Below are 13,295 nucleotides of genomic sequence, written 5' to 3'. Positions count from 1 at the left end.
TAGTAGCAGATGCAGAAAGTAAAGGTCTACTTGTTTTGGACGTGATGCCTATAGATATAATCATTGCCTTAGATGACGTCACAACTTTGCATGGTTCTATCAATTGCTCGACAGTAATTTGTTCACCCACCATCTACTTGCTTTCATGAGAGAAGCCACTAGTAAACACCATGGCCCCCAGGTCTATTCACACCTATCGTTTCCACTTTCGCTTTTACTTTGCTTTGTTACTTTGTTGCTTTCAGTTCTCACTTGGCGAACAATCTATAAGGGATTGACAACCCCTTCATAGTGTTGGGAGCAAGCTTTTTGTGTTTGTGCATCCACTTGAGATACTCCTTCACTGGATCGATACCTTGGTTCTCAAACTGAGGGAAATACTTACCACCGCTGTGCTACATCACCCTTTCCGCTTCGCGGGAACACCAACGCAAGGCTCCAAGGCCACGGGGGAAATCCTTTGCATATTTTCCTAGGAACTCCCTTAAGGCGTAGCCGTAGCAGAAGGATTCCTCGTGCCGTTGTTGAGGAGAATCAAGACAAGAAAAGTCTCCCGTCAACACGCCTATTTCTGGCGTCATTGGAAGGTCTTTTGTTGCATTAGCATTATGCCTCTCTCTCTTTATCGTAGACTTGAATTGGATAAGTTGACACCCACTGAAATCTCGCGGCAATTGGCCGACAAATCTCGCGGCAATTGGCATTTGCGAGGATGTACCCGTTGTGGTTGCGAACGTTACTATCTTAACAGACTTTGTTATTCTGGATATTCCCGAGGATGATGCCATGGCGGTCATCCTTGGAAGACCCTTTTTAAACACTGCTGGGGCTGTTATAGATTACATCAAAGGCAATGTCACTTTCCATGTCAATGGTAATGAGCATACGGTGCACTTTCCGGAGAAACAATATCGTGTACATTGTATCAATGCTATCGAAAAAACTTCATCGATTCTTGTTGGGAGCTTTGAATGCCCTATACCTCCTGTCAAGATGAAGTATGATTTGCTTGTTGGGGACATTCACATCCCCATTGAGGTAACCTAGTGACTATTCAATAATTCTCCGCTCTCTTTTGCGATTCGAAAAAGTTTGTCAAGGAGACTTGATCAACCTCATTGACGGATTTCTTTCGATGAACATCAGATGGATGAATCGAGGAGTCAAAAACCTCTGTTCCAAGCTTTCACCTTCGGTTGCTTAGAAGAAAAATGATAGATTTAGTTTAGTTTTCCCTGTTTTCTTTTTTTGCGTCCCGTAGAAAAGTACCCCGAAATAAAAGTTCTCCGAATGTCGTGAAAATCAAGTATGTGTTTTTCTAGAATTTCTGAAAAATACTGAGACGGAGAGCTAGTCGGGGGCTGCACCAGTGGGCCATAAGCCCACCAGGCACGGGCCCGCCTGGCCATGCCTACTAGGCTTGTGGGGCCCACGTGCACCCCCTTCACTCATTCTAGCTCTCATCTGCTTCTCCTACCTCCAGAAAAAATTGTTTCACAGCTCAAACTCGTGATCTTGCTCTTCTTGCTGGGATTTTCGATCTCCTTGTGCAAAGCACCATCCACCAAGCTGTTTTGGGGAAATTACTCCTTGGTATGTGACTTCTCCATTGGTCCAATTAGTTTTTGCTCTAGTGCCTTGTTCATCACGTATTTTTGCTGCCTTGGTGACCCTGTTCTTGAGCTTTGCATGCTAATTTTAGCTGGTCCCAAGTAGTTTTGATGCGTGATATGACTTCTAGGCACTTGTGGGAGTAGTTGCTATGAGTTTAATTGAGCCTTGTTCAGTTTTCCTTTGAGTCACTGAAAATTTCAGAAAAGGAAGATGTTCAGGAGAAACTGTCATGGTGGTTCCTCAAGCAAGAGAGGTCCTTGTCTCGCGACTCGGGAGCCCGATCCTTACCAACCGAGGAACGCACATGGACAACCATGTGAATGGCCTTCTGATGAATTCATGATTGAGGCAGGTTTCAAAGACGAGTTTGATATATTTGTTCACAACGCCGGGCTCGAAGAATTTATCTCTGATAAATGTGAACAGTATACTACTCTCACTCCCTCTTTTTTTCGTAGATTCAAATTTTCAGCTGGCCGTGACACATCTGTACTGTTTGATCTCTATGACAAATCATATACCATGGATTTAGAGGATTTCAATAGAATTTGCAAAATACCAAATTGGGGTAGTCTCAATGATCCTCCTAAATCTTCGGTTAGACATTTTTTCTCTAGTATAACTGCTGGAGAAACTAGAGATATTACGCAAGCTACTATGGGGAGCATTCATTTTCCTGCCTTGCATTACTTTGCTCTCTTCATAGGTAGATGCATTAACGGCAAGATTGAGCATTTTCACCTCTGCGCACCTGACCTTAGTATTCTTAAGAGCGCAGTAACGAGCGATAGAAGTTTCAACATGGGAGCTATAATAGCAAGGAGGCTAAATAATAATGCTAATGAAGGGGATTTCTTTGGTGGGCTCTATGCCACTGATACGTCTCCAACGTATCTATAATTTTTGATGGTTTGATGCTATTATCTGGTCAAACTTTGGATGTTTTGTATCCCTTTTATATCTTTTTTGGGACTAAATTATTAACTCAGTGCGAAGTGCTAGTTCCTGTTTATTCTGTGTTTTTGACCCTTTTTAGAGGAGAATTTTAAACGGAGTCCAAACGGAATGAAACTTCCAAAAAGATTTTTTCCAAAACATAATAAGATCGGGGAGCCTGAGAACCAGGGCAGGGGGCCACCAGGGACCCCACAAGCCCCCTAGCCGTGGCCAGGGGGGCCCGCGCCTCCCAGGCTTGTGGGCTCCCTGGGCCACCTCAGCCCTAGGTCTTCCGCCTATATATTCCCAAAAATTCCACAAAAAATCAGGAAATCATCGAAAGTACTTTTCCGCTGCCGCAAGCTTCTGTCTCCGCAAGATCGCTTCTGGGGCATGTTCTGGTCCCTGCCGGAGGGGGGATTCGGACACGGAGGGCTTCTTCATCAACACCATGATTTCTCCAATGATGCGTGAGTAGTTCACCATAGACCTACGGGTCCATAGCTAGTAGCTAGATGGCTTGTTCTCTCTCTTGGATCTTCAATACAAACTTCTCCATGATCTTCATGGAGATCTATCCGATGTAATCTTCTTTTGCGGTGTGTTTGTCGAGATCTGATGAATTGTGGATTTATGACCAGATTATCTATGAATCTTATTTGAGTTTCTTCTGATCTCTTGTATGCATGATGTCATATCCTTGTAATTCTCTTCGAGTTGTGGGTTTTGTTTAGCCAGCTTGATCTATGATTCTTGCAATGGGAGAAGTGCTTGGTTTTGGGTTCATACCGTGCGGTGACCTCACCCAGTGCCTGAAGGGGTAGCGAGGCACGCATCATGTTGTTGCCATCAAGGGTAAAAAGATGGGGTTTTCATCATTGGTTTGAGATTATCCCTCTACATCATGTCATCTTGCTTAAGGCGTTACTCTGTTCGTCATGAACTCAATACACTAGATGCATGCTGGATAGCGGTTGATGTGTGGAGTAATGGTAGTAGATGCAGAAAGTATCGGTCTACTTGTCTCGGACATGATGCCTATATGTATGATCATTGCCTTAGATATTGTCATGACTTTGCGCGGTTCTGTCAATTGCTCGACGGTAATTTGTTCACCCACCGTAATATTTGCTATTTTGAGAGAACCCTCTAGTGAACACTATGGCCCCCGGGTCTACTCTACACCATATTTTCAGCCTTACTCTTTTACTTCGTTGCACTTTCCGCCTTCAGATCTCACTTTGCAATCAATCTTAAAGGGATTGACAACCCCTTTATAGCATTGGGAGCAAGCTCTTTGTGTTTGCGCAGATACTCTGGACTTGACGATATTCTCCTACTGGATTGATACCTTGATTCTCAAACTGAGGCAAATACTTACTGATGCTGTGCTGCATCACCCTTTCCTCTTCAAGGGAAAAACCAACGCAAGCAAATCTCCGTCAACGTGTAAGTTTTTGGCGCTGTTGTTTGAGAAGTAGCAAGAAGGATTTCTGGCGCCGTTGCCGGGGAGGATCAAGTCAAGAACTCATCCAAGTAAGTGTCGCAAACTCATCTCTTGCATTTACTTTTTTTGCCTCTCGTTTTCCTCTCCCCCACTTCTGAAAAACAAAAATTTACAAACAGATTTGCCCTTTTCTTCGTTTGCCTTTTCGTTCGCCCTTTTCTCTCGCTTGCTTTCTGTTTGTTTGTGTGTGATAGTCTACCTATCCTCATGGCTAGATCCACCACTTCAAACGATACTCCCTAGAACGAAGTTCTCAATTTCAAACAAATTGAGGAAGAAAACTTAAAGGACGCCTGGTATAGGATTTGCAATGCTCAGAGTAGATCTACTCATAATCAATCTACTACCGTCCTTCTTCGCAGTTTTTATGTGGGTGTTTTTCCTTGGAATAGGTATATTCTTGACACCATCGTGGGCGGAAATTTCTTGGGTAGCCATACCGTTGATTCTTACGGAGCTGTAATAAATTTGGTAGGCTCTGTTGGGGAACGTGGTACGGGAAACTAAAATGTTCCTACGCACACGCAATACCTATCATGGTGATGTCCATCTACAAGAGGGGATTTCCGATCTACGTACCCTTGTAGATCACACAGCAGAAGCGTTAAGAAACGCGGTTGATGTAGTCGAACGTCCTCATGTCCCTCGATCCGCCCCGCGAACCGTCCCACGAACCGTCCCGCGATGCGTCCCACGATCCGCTCCGATCTAGTGCCGAACGGACGACACCTCCGCATTCAGCACACGTACAGCGCGACGATGATCTCGGCCTTCTTGATATAGCAAGAGAGACAGAGAGGTAGATGGGTTCTCCGGCAGCGTGAAGGCGCTCCGAAGGTTGGTGGTGATCTATTCCAGCAGGGCTCCGCCCGAGCTCCGCAGAAACACGATCTAGAGGAAAAACCGTGGAGGTATGTGGTCGGGCTGCCATGGCAAAGCTGTCTCAAATCAGCCCAAATACCTCAGTATATATAGGAGGGAGGGGGAGGGCCTTGCCTTGAGGCTCAAAGGTTCCGAAAGGGGTCGGCCGAATCAAGGTGTAGGAGTCCACCTCCAATCCTAGTCCAACTAGGATTGGAAGGTGGAGTCCTTCCCTTCCTTCCCACCTCCCTTTTTTCCTTTTCTTTTGATTTCCTTATCTCCTGCGCAAGGGCCCTCTTGGGCTTGCCCACGAGCCCAATAAGGGCTGGTGTACCCCAAAAATCCTTTGGACTTCTTCCCGGGTGGGTGGGCCCCTCCCGTTAGAACTCCGGAACCCATTCGTCATTCCCTGTACGATGCCGGTAATGCCCGAAAACCTTCCGGTAACCAAATGAGACAAACCTATATATCAATCTTCGTTTCCGGACCATTCCAGAAACCCTCGTGACATCTGTGATCCCATCCGCGAATCCTAACAACATTCGGTAACCAACCATATGACTCGAATACGTATAAAACATCGCCGAACCTTAAATGTGCAGACCCTGCGGGTTCGAGAACTATGTAGACATGACCCGAGAGACTCCTCGGTCAATATCCAATAGCAGGACCTGGATGCCCATATTGGATCCTACATATTCTCCGAAAATCTTATCGGTTGAACCTTAGTGCCAAGGATTCATATAATCCCGTATGTCATTCCCTTTGTTCTTCGGTATGTTACTTGCCCGAGATTCGATCGTCAGTATCCGCATACCTATTTCAATCTTGTTTACCAGCAAGTTTGTTTACTCGTTCCGTAATACTAGATCCTGTGACTTACACTAAGTCACATTGCTTGCAAGGCTTGTGTGTGATGTTCTATTACCGAGTGGGCCCTGAGATATCTCTCCGTCACACGGACTGACAAATCCCAGTCTTGATCCATACTAACTCAAAGGACACTTTCGGAGATACCTGTGGAGCATCTTTATAGTCACCCAGTTACGTTGTGACGTTTGATACACACAAGGCATTCCTCTGGTGACAGTGAGTTATATGATCTCACGGTCATAGGAATAAATACTTCACACGCAGAAAACAGTAGCAATAAAATGACACGATCAACATGCTACATTCATTAGTTTGGGTCTAGTCCATCACATGATTCTCTTAATGATGTGATCCTGTTATCAAGTGACAACACTTGCCTATGGTCGGGAAACCTTGACCATCTTTGATCAACGAGCTAGTCAACTAGAGGCCTACTAGGGACAGTGTTTTGTCTATGTATCCACACAAGTATTGTGTTTCCAACCAATCAAGTATAGCATGGATAATAAACGATTATCATGAACAAAGAAATATAATAATAACTAATTTATTATTGCCTCTAGGGCATATTTCCAAAGTCTCCCACTTGCACTAGAGTCAATAATCTAGTTCACATCACCATGTGATTCTAACGAATCCAACACCCTTAAGTTTTCGGGTTTGATCACGTCTTGCTCGTGAGAGAGGTTTTAGTCAACGGTTCTGAACCTTTCAGATCCGAGTGAGCTTTACAAATCTTTATGTCATCTTTTAGATGCTGCTACTATGTGCTATTCGGAAATATTCCAAATACCTACTCTACCATGTGAATCCGTTTTACTACTCATAGTTATTCGGATTAGTGTCAAAGCTTGCATCAACGTAACCCTTTATGAAGAACTCTTTAACCACCTCCATAATAGATAAAAATTCCTTAGTCCGTTAGTTACTAAGGATAACTTTGACCGCTGCTTAGTGATTCAATCCTGGATCACTCTCCGTACCTCTTAACAGACTTGTGGTAAGGCACACATCAGGTGCGGTACTCAGCATGGCATACTTTAGTGTCTATGGCTAAGGCATAGAAGACGACCTTCATCTATTCTCTTTCTTCTGCCGTGGTCGGGTTTTGAGTCTTACTCAAATTCACACCTTATAACACAACCAAGAACTCCTTCTTTGCTGATCTATTTTGAACTCCTTCAAAAACTTGTCAAGGCATTCATCTTGTTGAAACTTCCGTGGATCGTCTCGATCTTTCTCCATAGATCTTGATGCTCAACGTTCAAGTAGCTCAATCCAGGTATTCCTTTGAAAAACTCCTTTCAAACAACCCTTTTATGCTTCACAGAAATTCTACATTACTTCTGATCAACAATATGTCAACCATAAATACTTATCAGAAATTCTATAGTGCTCCCACTCACTTCTTTGGAAATACAAGTTTCTCATAAACCTTGTATAAACCCAAAAACTTTGATCAACTCATCAAAGCATGTATTCCAACTCCGAGATGCTTGCACCAATCCACGGAAAGATCGCTGGAGCTTGCATACTTGTTAGCATCCTTAGGATCGACAAAACTTTCTGGTTGTATCACATACAACCTTTCCGTCGAGGAAAACAATGTTTTGACATCCTATGTGCAATATTTCATAAATAATGTAGCAACTGCCAACATAATTCCAACAGACCTTTAGCATCGCCATGAGTGAGAAAGTCTCAATAGTCAACTCTTTGAACTTGTCGGAAAACACCTTTGCGACAAGTCGAGCTTTTCTTAATGGTGACGTTTCACCATCATCGGCTGTCTTCCTTATAAAGATCCATCTTTACTTAATAGTCCTACGACCATCAAGTAGGTCTTTCAAAGTATATACTTTGTTCTCACACATGGATTCTCTCTCGGTACTTCATGGCCTCTAGCCATTAGTCGGAATCCGGGCCCACCATTGCTTCTCCATAACTCGTAGGTTCATTGTTGTTCAACAACATGACCTCTAAGACAGGGTTACCGTACCACTCAGTAGTAGTACGCGACCTTGTCGACCTACGAGGTCTGTAGTAACTTGATCCGATGCTTAATGATCACTATCATCAGCTTCCACTTCAATTGGTGTAGGCGCCACAGAAACAACTTCCCGCGCACTACTACACACTGGTTGAAGTGATGGTCCAATAACCTCATCAAGTTTTACTACCCTCCCACTTAATTCTTTCGAGAGAAACCTTTCCTCGAGAAAGGATCCATTTCTAGAAACAAACAATTTGCTTCCGGATCTGAGATAGGAGATGCACCCAACTGTTTTGGATATCCTATGAAGATGCATTTATCTGCTTTTGGTTCGAGCTTACCAGACTGAAACTTTTTCACATAAGTGTCGCAGCCCCAAACTTTCAAGAAACGACATCTTAGATTTCTCTAAACCTCAATCTATACTGTGTCATCTCAACGGAATTACGCGGTGTCCTATTTAAAGTGAATGCGGTTGTCTCTAATGCATAACCCGTAAATGATAGTGGTAATTCGATAAGAGACATCATAGTATGCACCATATCAAATAGGTCGCGGAAATGACACCATCACACAATGGTGTTCTTGGTGGCATGAATTGCGAAAAAACTTCCACATTGTCTTAACTGTGTACCAAAACTTGCAACTCAGATATTCATCTCTATGATCATATCGTAGACAGTTTATCCTCTTGTTACGACGAACTTCACTCTGAAACAAAATTGAACTTTTTCAATATTTCAGACTTGTGATTCATTAAGTAAATACTCCTGTATCTACTCAAATCATCATTGAAGTAAGAACATAATGATATCCACTGCGTGCCTCAGCACCCATTGGACTGCATACATCAAAATGTATTACTTCCAACAAGTTACTATCTTGTTTCATCTCAATGAAAACAAGGCCTTGCTCATGTGGTATGATTTGCATGTCACAAGTGATTCAAAATCAAGTGAGTATAAAGATCCATCAGCATGGAGCTTCTTCATGCAATTTACACCAACATGACTCAAGCGGCAGTGCCACAAGTAAGTGGTACTATCATCATTACCTTGTATCTTTTGGCACCAATATGACGAACATGTGTAACACTACGATCGAGATTCAATAAACCATTGAAGGTGATTATTCAAGCAAATAGAGTAACCATTATTCTCTTTAAATGAATAATTGTATTGCAATAAACACGATCCAATCATGTTCATGCTTAACGCAAGCACCAAATAACAATTATTTAGGTTTAACACCAATCCCGATGGTAGAGGGAGCGTGCGACGTTTGATCATATCAACCTTGGAAACACTTCCAACACGTATCGTCACCTCGCCCTTAGCTAGTCTCCGTTTATTCCGTAGCTTTCATTTCGTGTTACTAATCATTTAGCAACCGAACCGATATCCAATACCCTCGCACTACTAGGAGTACTAGTAAAGTACACATCAACATCATGTATATCAAATATACTTCTGTCGACTTTGCCAGCCTTCTTATCTACCAAGAATCTAGGGTAGCTCCGCCTCAGTGACCGTTCCCCTCATAACAGAATCACTTAGTCTCAGGTTTGGGTTTAATCTTGGGACTCTTCATTAGTGCAGCAACTGTTTTGCCGTTTCACGAAGTATCCCTTCTAGCCCTTGCCTTTCTTGAAACTTAGTGGTTTTACTAACCATCAACTATTGATGCTCCTTCTTGATTTCTACTTTTGCAGTGTCAAACATCACGAATCGCTCAAGGATCAATGTATCTACCCTTGATATGTTATAGTTCATCACGAAGCTCTCACAGCTTGGTGGCAGTGACTTTGGAGAACCATCACTATCTCATCTGGAAGATTAACTCCCACTTGATTCAAGCGATTGTCGTACTGAGACAATCTGAGCACACGCTCAACGATTGAGCTTTTCTCCTTTATTTCACGGACAAAGAATCTTGTCGGAGGTCTCATACCTCTTAACAAGGGCATGACCATGAAATCACAACTTCATCTCTTTAGAACATCTCTTATGTTCCGTGACGTTTCAAAACGTCTTCGGCACCTTGCTTCCAAGCCATTAAGTATTTTGCACTGAACTATCGTGTAGTCATCATAAACGTGTATGTCGGATGTTCACCACATCCACAGACGACGCTCAAGGTGGAGCACACCGAGTGGTGCATTAAGGACATAAGCCTTGTGCGCAACAATGAGGACAATCCTCAGTTTTACAGACTCAGTCCGCAAAGTTGGTACTATCAACTTTCAACTAAAATTTTATCTAGGAACATATAAAAACTGTAGAGCTATAGCGCAAGGTACATCATAAATTGTAAAGACCTTTTGAGTATGTTCAAGATAATTAGAGTTTAACTAATCAAATCAATTTTAAACTCCAACTCAAAAAGTACATCTCTCTAGTCATTTGAGTGGTACATGATCCAAATCCACTATCTCAAGTCCGATCATCACGTGAGTTGAGAGTAGCTTCAGTGGTAAGCATCTCTATGCTGATCATATCAACTATATGATTCATGCTCGACCTTTCGGTCTCATGTGTTCAGAGGTCATGTTTGTACATGCTAGGCTCGTCAAGTTTAACCCGAGTGTTCCGCGCGAGCAACTATTTTGCACCCGTTGTATGTGAACGTTGAGTCTATCACACCCGATCATCACGTGGTGTCTCGAAACGACGAACTGTCGCAACGGTGCATAGTCGGGAGAACACAGTTTGAGCTTGAAATTTCAGTGAGAGATCACCTCATAATGCTACCGTCGTTCTAAGCAATATAAGGTGCATACAGGATTAACATCACATGCAATTCATAAGTGACATGATATGGCCATCATCAAGTGCTCCTTGATCTCCATCACCAAAGCACCGGTATGATCTTCTTGTCACCGGCGCCACACCATGTTCCCCATCATCACGATCTCCATCATTGTGCCACCATCGAGGTTGTCGTGTATGCTATGCTATTACTACTCAAGCTACGTCCTAGTAATATAGTAAACGCATCTGCAAACACAAACGTTAGTTTAAAGACAACCCTATGTGTCGTGGTTTTGTCATGGCAGATGTCCTCGTGAAAGGACTTAGTATTGGAGCCATCGCACCTTGGTGGCGAGTCAAAGGGGTTAAACGGGAGTGAGACGGCGATTTACCCAGGTTCGGCCCCTCGTGAGAAGGTAAAAGCCAACGTCCTTCTTTGAGTTGTATTGATGGAGTTTCGATTATAAGGAGGGCGTAACTTGCCAGACCTAGCACTCGATGATTTCTAACCTGCCCTCTTCTTCCATGGGACTCGCCTTTATATACAGGTCGAGTCCCTAGGGTTTACAAGGGTACTTTCCTTTCTACAAACCGTGACTCTTACAATCTCTAAGTCGCCATCTTTCCAAAGCTTGGAAACCATCCGGAAGTTGTAAACCGCCATAGAACCTTCGGTCTTGCCAGGCCAAGGCCCGAACCATGCTTAGATGAATCGCGAGATTTGGTGACCCGGCCCAACTAGGGCGGGTTATCAATAGATAATATCCCCAACATTAGGCCCCATATTGACTTGAATTTTCTTCACGCCAATATTCTTACTCGATTAAGGGCGATTCATTTTTCATCCTCTTTTATACGCCATGAACTTAACCGGCCATCTGTTGCGAAAAAACTTAAGTCGCCAAACCATTTCTCGTTGGTACCTTCTTATCCCTTGAACTCCGGAAAAGATAATGACGCAATCCCAACGGATGCTTCGGTATCGTTATCCAAAAAATTTCGGAGCGCCATCATGGCGAATCTTTATCTTAAGGTGGTTCCCGCTCGTGGCGCCTCGATTCCAGCGCCTGCCCTGTTAAATAGGTGGGGGAAAGGATTGGGCGCATTCTACCCACCAGTCTTGTCGCCCTTCTCCCCATTATCACACTGAAAACAGTCATCGTCTTCCGAGAGCTCCGCCACCAACCACGGTTCTCGCCGTCGTCCGAAAGCTTTGGTGCCGCCCGAGGACATTGTCGCCGCCAAGCACTTCGCCGCGGCCGAGCAGTTCACCATTATCGACCGTCTCGTCGTTGTCGAACACCTCGCCGTCGCCGAGCACTTCGGTGCTGCCGAATACTTCGTCGCCGCCTGAGGTTTCCGCGCCCGTCCGGAAGCCTTCATCACCGTCGACCATCTCTAGCCAAATCCACCAGGTTAGATTTCCAGTTTTCAAGAGCAGATCCCAGTTTTCTTTCGAAGTTCATCACTGCCACGTTACTTGGCGCTTTCGATTAATCGATGGCGACGATGACGAGACAATCAATGTCTTTGATACCTTTACCTGTCCGCTCTCGATTTGCACACTTAGGGTAGGACTTCACCAAATCAACAGTATTATCCCATCTTAGTCGTAGGTTGCCGTATCCGGTCATTTTCCGTGTTTAGTTCCATCTGTCCAGTAGATCCATAATCTACCGCTTATTATGTGAAAACTGTTTGTAGTCTTCATACTTTGCCATTTTTGGATAAATACCTCTGATGCCTTGAAACACCGCTCCCTTAAGTAGCCAAAGTTTCGTAAGTCGCCCTAGCAACCTGACCCGGGCCTTTATTGGCGGATCGAAAAATTTCCTCATCCAGCGGACAAATTACTTGGCGAGTCAAATGAAAACGTTTCACCTCTTACAGTAGATGTTTTGGCATGTCAATTCACTCGTACTTTATCCCTTTGTAGCATGGGCCATCTTCAAAAGTGACTGGCTCCCTACCAAGGTTAATGATGCCATACTAGAAGATTATGTGAAAACGGGAAATTTGGACGCTCAGGATGTTATCGGTTGGTGCACCGGGTTCGGAGAAGAAATCCCCAATCCCAAAGAAGGGTTAATAGTTGTTTTCGTTGAACACCTTGAGAGGGGTTTTAAGCCGCCTGGATCGAAGTTCCTTAGAGACGCCATGGCTTTCATGAATGTCCGCCTCCAAGATCTAGGGCCCAACTCGATAAGCAACATATGCCAGTTCCATGTGTTTTGTGAGGCTTATTTGCGGATGGAACCCTCGGTTCCCTTATTCTGGTATTTCTTCCACTTAAATCGCTAAACAGAATTTCACAATGGCCCCAGCCTGGAGCTTGGCTGCGTAAATGTCCAGCGCCGCAGGGATAGCCCATTTCCGTCACTCGGCATGCCAAGCCACCCCAAAGGCTGGGGCGAGTCTTGGTTCTATTGTCAAGAGACCTCACCCGTGGGTGAAAACAAACTTCTGGGTTATAGGGAAGATCGCCTTCCAATGAATTTCAAACTCCCAGACAAGCTCACCGAAGTGGAGGAGTCAGATTTTATCCCAGTATTGTCCGAGTTAAGATCTTTGACAAACAACGGCCTTATTGGAGTTGACTTGATCCGCTGCTGGGTCGAATGGCGCATCCTCCCTTTAAGTCGTCGGGACGGGTTAATGTGTGAATTCGAAGGCACTCTAGATCATCCTCAGTGCTACTTCCACACGGCTCTAACGGAAAATGACATTGGTACCATCATCAAGAAGCTGACCGGCGAGCCCG

This window comes from Hordeum vulgare, chromosome 6H, assembly GCF_904849725.1.
Source record: "Hordeum vulgare subsp. vulgare chromosome 6H, MorexV3_pseudomolecules_assembly, whole genome shotgun sequence".
NCBI classification, from domain to species: Eukaryota; Viridiplantae; Streptophyta; class Magnoliopsida; order Poales; family Poaceae; genus Hordeum; species Hordeum vulgare.
The sequence above is the reverse complement of the archived record's forward strand: the minus strand, read 5'-3'. Positions refer to the sequence as shown.